Source organism: Pan paniscus, chromosome 1 (genome assembly GCF_029289425.2).
Source record: "Pan paniscus chromosome 1, NHGRI_mPanPan1-v2.0_pri, whole genome shotgun sequence".
NCBI classification, from domain to species: domain Eukaryota; kingdom Metazoa; phylum Chordata; class Mammalia; order Primates; family Hominidae; genus Pan; species Pan paniscus.
In genome coordinates, this window is record NC_073249.2 from 35323231 (window position 1) to 35331694 (window position 8464).

Genomic DNA, 8464 nt, shown 5'->3' on the forward strand with positions numbered 1-8464 from the left:
TTCAAACTTAAAAAGTTGTAAGAATAGTACAAGGACCTCCTATATACCAGTGTTCCCAGATTAACTGTTTCCATTTTGCCCCATTTACTTTGTCATTCTTTCTGTCTATACGTAAGTTCATAGATGCATGCATATTATTCTTTCTTTCTGAACCATTTGAGGGTAAATTGGCGATTTTGTGTCCCTTTATCTCTTAATATCTCCGTTGTTTATTTTCTAAGAACAAAGACATTCTCTTACATAACCACAATGAAATACCAAAATCAGGAAATTAAACATTAATATTATGCTATCACAGAATCCATATTCAAATTTCACCAAATTTCTCAGGAATTCCTTTATATATTTTTTCCCCTTGGTTCAGGATATGATCCCGGATCACACATTTTATTTAGTTGTCATGGCTCTTTAGACTCATTTATTCTGGAACAGTTCCTCGGCCTTTCTGTATCTTTCTTGATTTTGACATTTTTTGAAGAGTACCAGCCAGTCATTTTCTAGAATATTCCCCAGTTTAGGTTTGTTTGGTGTTTCTTCATCGTTAGATGTAAGTTATCCATTTTGGGCAGGAATACCATAAAAGTACTGTACAGGCACGGTGGCTCACGCCTGTAATTCCAGCACTTTGGGAGGCCGAGGCAGGTGGATCACTAGGTCAGGAGATCGAGACCATCCTGGCTAACACAGTGAAATCCGTCTCTAGTAAAAATACAAAAAAATTAGCCAGGCGTGGTGGCGGGCGCCTGTAGGCTGAAGCAGGAGAATGGCGTGAATCCGGGAGGCGGAGTTTGCAGTGAGCCGAGATCGCGCCACTGCACTCCAGCCTGGGGGACAGAGCAAGACTCCATCTCAAAAAAAAAAAAAAAAAAAGAAAGTACTATTGAGGAGGGGTACTTTTAGTAAACATGTATTTTATTAGAATCTGTTGGAATAAAGATTCACCTTTGTAATTAAAACTGAATATTTTAATCCTAGGAAAAAAACCCCTCTTTTTCTGTGATGACCAATTGCACCACTCTTTCCCATGATAAATGACAGGTTATTGTTTTGATGTTTATAGTGGATACTGACCACGAGGTTCATTCATTCTCGCCATCCTCTGATCACAGCACTTTCTTGGATGCTTTAAATAAAAAGCGACAGGACATGGCAGTCATCAGTTGAATAAATAAATACTTTGAAAATGAAGTTTTAACACAGGGAATGACTTACTAATCTTTAATAGTTATCAACTGTGATTGTGGAATTCAGCTGGGGATGTCAGCAAAAATTCAACTCTGGTTCATGCCAACATTACCTGGCCAATGATAATATTAGCGATTCAGCCAATCTTCAAAGGACAAGGAGAACTTTCTAATTTTAGGCCCAGCATTATTAGCACTTCAGATGAATGGGTGATTACTTTTAAACACTGTAGCCAGAAGAATAGTAACTAAACTTATGGTAGCTTCATCTCTGGTGAGGAGATGAAAGAAAAGAAATGGGGTTGAAAGAGGAGGAAATCACATTAGAGACTGCATCTAAGCATGCATTGCATTCAAAGATGTGTTGTTTCTGTGTGATCCTTTAATATCTTCTTGATCATGGTTGTTCATGCGTATTTTATGAGGTCTGGCCATGGGACCTTAGCCTTCTGAACAGACACTGGCCAGGTAGACTATAAATTACAGATAAGCAATTCAACCAGGGACTGTTTAACCACTGCACGGCATTGGGTTTTGCAGTTGGAAGGGCAAGGGGCTCCTTTCTGGAATGTTCCCAAGGGCATCGAGCATTTGAACTCATGCTACTATGATCCAGATATCAGCCCTGGTGCTGCAAAGCGCTGCCCATCAGGAAAGCTGAATTCTGCGCTTGGACTGTCTGGCTTGGTTGCATACAGTTGTTGCTCCCTTTCTCTCTCAGGAACACAGGGCTGGATTTTTGACCTCCATATTGCTCCAAACTGGCATAGTTTCCCAATATTCTCTTTCCCAACTGGCTCGGTGCATGGCCGGATGCTGCCACACTCACTTTCCACTCCCCTGATTCCCATCTTATTATCAGATTTTCTCCCTTTCTCCTTCACAGGAGACTCTGGGGAAGGGATTGTTTTGGCTGGAATTTGACAAGGCACAGGTGGTTTTACCAGCTGCAAGTTCTTTAGTTCTTGTTGGCCGCCCACCAACTCTTGGTCTTTTCACAGTGCTTTCTGTGGTGGTGGTGGAGGAGGAGGGGCAGGAAGGGACAGTAAGTCCTTGATGTTGTTGTTCCACATCAGCAGCTGTCTCAGGTTGGCATTGAGTCCGGAGTGTTCTTCGGGAAAGGTTTTTTTTTTTTTTTTCCTCTTGAGATTGGAGAGAGCTGGAGGAAACAGCCAAAACCCGACAGCTCTGCCTGCATCTTGGTCAGTTCGCCTGGGGGTATCAGGGCCGCTGCTCCCCTCTGCACACATGCCTGCCCCAGTTGTACCCGTCTCCCATGCTCACTTCGCCACCACCTTCAGCCTCAGAAATTCAGGCTCACACTCGGCTGCCTGCCTCTTCACTCCCTGGCTGGTTGGAGTCCAATGACACCAGCATCGTCTCCCAAAATAGACGAAAATAATCCTCAGCTCGGTCTCTCAAATGCCTCTTTTTGAGGAAAGAAAAAAGGAACTTAAAACTTGAAAGCGTTTTTCCTTCTTCCTCTTCCTTTCCCAGCATCTTTTTGATAGCAACAATAAAACACTTGAATGTGCTGTTTGACCTCCTGGGCCACCCCGTTCACTGTTCTCTTCTCAGCCTTTTTTTATTTTGAAAACATTAATTTGACCCCTTTCCTTAGTACGGTTTCAAGCCCCTGCTCAGGTTTCCTCAGACTTTCCTTCCTGTGAGGCTTTGCTTGAAAAGCTTGGTTCTGTGCTCTCCTTGATGTGTGTGGGCGCGCGCCTCCCCCATTAATCTGAACCCGCGTGAAAGGGGAAGCTGAAATGGCCCTTTATTGGTTAATTCCTCTCCCCCTTCTTTCCTCGTTCTTTCCTCTGATCCTTCTATTTTCATTTCTCTCTGCCCTCCTCCTCCCTAATCACCTCATCCCTCAGCGCTAGACAAATACTGGAATCTTCACGTTGGTGTGAGCTGATTAGAACCAAAGGCTGCCTAGCAAAACCTTCACCCAGGGTAGGGGGCAAACTCCACTGAGGTCCCTAGGGATTTCCAGGGGTTCTGACATCATCCTTTTCCCCCCTTCCCATTCACAGCTGTACAAAGTGCCGAGTCCTTCCTCAATCCCTGATAAAATTACCCAATCGTTTCCTGGGATTTTCACAAGTCCTACCTCACCCCATCGTCAATCATATACTATCATCTGTCACACGATTATTCTATACCTTACCCTGCTCTGACTTGTAAAAGAAAGTTATGGGAGGCATATTTTGGTAGATTTTGTGTGTGCAGAGTCAGGTTCTCCTAGTCCAGAATCTGTTCCTCCAGAGAATATAAGTCCATTAGCTATTTAATAATGCTTTGTTGATATTCCACCTCTTTGTGTTTGCTTTGCACACAGAACATTTCTTTGATACTCAAACAACCTGGAATGAAGGCAAAAAGATATTCAGGTGAGAGTGTCAGGTGTGTGTTTTAGGATGGTGGGGCAAAAGTGAGACAGCAGACAGGGCAGTGGTGGAGAAGGGGATGAGCAGAGGAAAGGTAGGGAGGTTTTCCTGCTTCCCAGATTTTCCTGAGGGAAGACATGGTGGTCCTGCTACATTGTTAAGTACAGACTCCCAGAACCTCAGAGACATGCATCGTCAAAGATGGGTATAAACACACATTCTGAAGCCCCATATAAATGAGTTTTAAATTACCCACTGCTTTGGATTTTCCAAGCCTCTTTTTTATCTTCTTCAACCAGAATAACCAGGAATGGTTATTATTTGATTTGGCCAGCACTAGCATTTTTTAAAAAGCCTTAGTTTTGTCTTCTATGTCATTGCAAAGTATTCATCATACTTAGGGGATGCTGGATACATCTGTCAGTTCAAAGGAGAAAATACGCATCTTTCCTATCTGACTCCTTTTGCTTCAAGGGCCCAGCAATGCTAATCTTTAGCAATATTCTTTTCCCAATAAGAGCGCACATCCAGTGTGAATGCTAAATAATGTTGTCACGAGGTTGCATGGGCACTGGTTAAGATCTATGCCCAAACTATAATGAATCTCTCTTCTACATAACTGTTATTGTGGCCAAAATTGGTGAACAGCCCATCCTCAAGGGAGCAGTGGGAGGAGACCAGAATATTGTGTTGGATTCTGTCCTGGACATATCTTCAGCTAGACTCCTGGAGCAGTTTAAATCAAAGGCTGGGCTGGGCAGGCCTGAATGGCTTTCAAATGACAGATTTATGGAGGCAGGCCTAATTAGATCATGGTAATTTGTAGTACGACAATATCTTTTGCTCAAGATCTCAAAGCAAATTTCTACCTTGATAGGTGGGCAAAACAAAGACCCACAAATGTCAAAGGAGACTCTCAATGTCACAAAATAAATCCCTGGGCAACTCAGGATATGAGTCACGCCTCGCCTTTGTAAAACACTCTACCGTTTTGCTACACATTCAAATAATTTCATCTCATTTCAGTGTCACAAAATTCTATGGTGTAGGTAGGAAAGAGGCAAGTATTACCTCCATTTTAGAGAAAGGAAAAGCAGAGGCATTGGCTGGTTGGGCAACTTGCCCAAGACCATATAGTCAGTAGCGGGGTTGATTTTTCTACACTTCATGTGGATTGACAAGGGTTCTCAAAAAATGATGTGGAGGACTCTAAGCATGAAGACAAAAGGAAACCTCAAGATACTGAGATTCTGCTTCTAATGACTTAGCAGAAAGGAACATGGCTGAAGAATACAAGCCACAGAGAAGCCAAACTGGGGAATAGTCACAAGTCAAAGGCTTAAAATGGATTGCAAACAAAGTGTTAGGGGTACACAGAAGCCTGGAGTTTGCATATCATGGTACAGCCTTGGCCAAACAATCCTATTATATGTGCGTAGGCATGAGGGGACTGTGGTGGCATGGCAGTCATTTGAGAGATGCCAATGGAGATGGCGGTGCCCTGAAAGGACAGGAACAATAGTGGATGGAATTTCTGAATGCTCTTCCCATGGCCTCTCCTCCATAGGATCACAGAGAGTTACCTGGCCTTCCTGGTGAGATTTCTGGTCTAGGTGACCATCCATCTATGTAATTCATTGGGAATCCTCTTCCTGTTGGTGCCTGTCATTGTGGTTAGGGTTATGGATTTTGCCATTATACAATTTGCCTTCCATTGAGAGAATTAAAACACGTGCCTAACTAACAATGAGCAAGGTGGAAGGTAATATGTGTAACAAAAAATGGTGTGTCTTGGTCCCTTGTTTGCTATGCTAGCTTGTGATGGGCATCATCTGGATTGAGGCTTATTCTTTTTGGTTTCCCCAGCAGGACTCTGCACATGACTGGGTCTCATAAATATTTGCTTACATCCAGATCATGGATTTTTTTCCCCCTTTTGGTCTCTTGAGATCTCTTACTAAAATAAATCTTAAGAGACAACTGACCTACATCAGTAGTTTGGGTGTTTGCGTATATTCCTTTTTTCTCTCTGTCTCTGTTTCTGTCTGTCTGCCTCTCTGAATATGAATACTCTGCCATTTTGGAGATGGAGCCACTACCTACTACTAAGTGAGCCATTATGATTAAATGCAATGGCAGAGAAGTTTAATTTTCTACTACTTAAGTGTCCCCAGCATGTTAAGGCAAACCTTAACTCATTTATGCCTAGTGTTCCATTATTGGAACGCTAAGCTTATGGGAATTATTTATATCCTACTGCTCAAGGTCATTGCTAAGGTCTGAGTTTTCACACACAAAAATTGTAAATTCTGGCATAAATGGGTTAAACACAACTATACACATTTTAGCAAATACAAATACCTTCATTCTTAAGGAATAAACAAAAAGAAATAAATGAGTTTCCCGTTTTCAATGAAGTCACATCACAGGGTCTTCAGTCCAGGCTCACTCTGCCTCCTCCTTAGAATTAATGCTGAGTGGGCAGATCATGGATGGGATGGGTGGGAGGCAGCTTTGGGGACCTGCAGAATCTCGAGACAGTCTCCCCCGACTGTTTAAGCACATGGATGATGAAAAAAATCACAAACTGTGGACTTAGCAGATTCTCCCAGAACAGGAGGGGAAGGTGATAGCCTTCTCCCAAGTCAGAGGAGGGATGGGTATTGAATAAATCACAACAAATATGTGATCTGTCCTGCGAATGATATGAAAAATTAAATACGAAGAAAAGTGAAGACAGGGCTTCTCAAATGACAGAGCTGCAGAGAGGGTGAAGGGGGAGGCAGAGGGAGGCAGCAGGGGGGAGGAGGAAGAGTGCTAAATTTGTGAAAAGAAAAACACTGATGCCGTGCATAGTCTGAAAGATGACATGTTTTCCTAGTCCAGATGGCATTTTTTTAAAGAGTTTTAACTTGCATTTTCTGATTGAACAGCCTTTGCTTGGCTACTGTTATTAATGTTAGAAATCGGGGCTTGGGGTCCGGTTTTCTCACCAATGCAGGCTGACACTGCTGTTCAGGTGAAGGAAAGTTCAGAGTCTCAGAGAGCAGCAGCAGCTTGTGCTTCTGGGAAAATGGAAGGATGACTCCCAGGCAGCCGATCCCGCCACTCTGTAAAATGGAAGAACCTTGGCTCCCCGTGTGAATTCTCTTTGTGATTTGGAAGACAAATACCTCTGCTGAGTTGTCTATGAACAGGTGCTGCAGATGGTTGGACCCTGGTTCTTACAGGCTGTGCTGGAAGTGAGGGAAGTGATTTCACTCTCCTTCAGCCCTCCTAAGTTGTTAGGTAAGGGTGGGCTCTTGGAAGATAATGAATGATGTGCAATATAAGTAACTCTGAGGGACAGTAGGGGTGGTAGGTTACCATGTTAGGTCTCACTGTGAATAGATAATGTATTATATTAAGTTGTATAAAGTCATTGTGCAACTTGGAGATGTATCACCATCCCTTTGGCTGTAAGGCAGTGCTGAATACTTTTTCTTAGGGAATCCCAGGCAATAGGGAATTCCTCAGAATCTCTTCTCATCTTGATATTGGAATCCAAGGGCTACTTTAATAAGATCAAAGGACTTCAAGGGAAGCAAGAAAAAGAGGGTACCCAAATACCTTCCAGAGTGTTTTGCTCCTCTTGAGAATTCTAGATAATGACGCATGGCCCACTCCTTTGTTCAGAGATGTCAGCCTGTGAATCAGAGGCTAAAGCTCCCTCTTGGTTTTAGTTGTCACTGATGTCTATTTATAGTCATGGCCAAATGTGACCTCATCCTCCAGGTTTTGCAAGCTCAGCAATATGAGGCCAGGTTAGCCTGGCCACAGGTCTCCGAGGAGCACCCCAGATGCTGCAGTGTGTCTTGTCAGCAATGCCAAAGTTTTTCTCTTTCTGCTACTCCTCAAATGCCTTTCAGCTCAGCATGTCAGAGAACAAGGTGATTGGAGGAGCCATCTATGAGATCAGGAAGAAAATGGAAGCCCATGAATATGTGCAAGAGTTGCTAATTTTTCCGTCTCTCTCTATAGCTCTTCATTCTTCTGTTTTTTTTCCCCTTTCTCTTCTCTTTTTTTTTTTTTTTTGAAGAATGGAATGGAGAAAGTATAGAATAGTGAATCAATGCAGGATGGGATAAATCTCTGGTGGAAGAATCCCCTTGAGGCCAGACCACTAACAGTTTCCAGGGATTCAAGCGGGACCATTATCCTTTCTCATAAGCATTTCAATATTGGGACCTAGTCAGACCACACAGCTGAGAAAGGACAGCTCTTGCCTTGGGCGAAGCCAAGGTATTTTGATGCCCTCCTTTTCTTGCTTCCCTTGAAGTTGTTCGATCTTACTAAAGTACCCCTTGGATTCCAATATCAAGATGAGAAAGGATTCTGAGGAATTCCCTGTTGCCTGGGATTCCCTAAGAAAAAGTATTCAGCACTGTCTTACAGCCAAAGGGGTGGTGATACATCTCCAAGTTGCACAATGATTTAGAGCTCCTCCTAATTTCACAGGCCATTTCTTGGGGCCCCTTTTTTTCTCCAGTCAATATTTACTGTACACCTATGTGCCAGGCTCCCGCAGAAGTCAACTGCTATCCTTTTTCCTGGGGATTTTCATCCTTGGTTTGAGAAAAACTGAGTATATGAAAAAGTTAGAGCTTTATCTTTAAAAAGCAACTCCATTTCTGTGACACAGTCTACCCCGTGGAAGTCAATGAAAAATGTTCTGTCTTGAAATCCAAGAGTCTTTATCAAGCTAGTGATGGCTCAAGTGATCCCTTCCTTCCTATTTCATTTCATAAATATTTATTCAGCATGACTAAAATAATGTGTCTTCAAGTCTACAAAATCCTAGGAATCAGCTGATTTAGTCGATTCACTTGAAATATCTGTGTAGCCAATTGT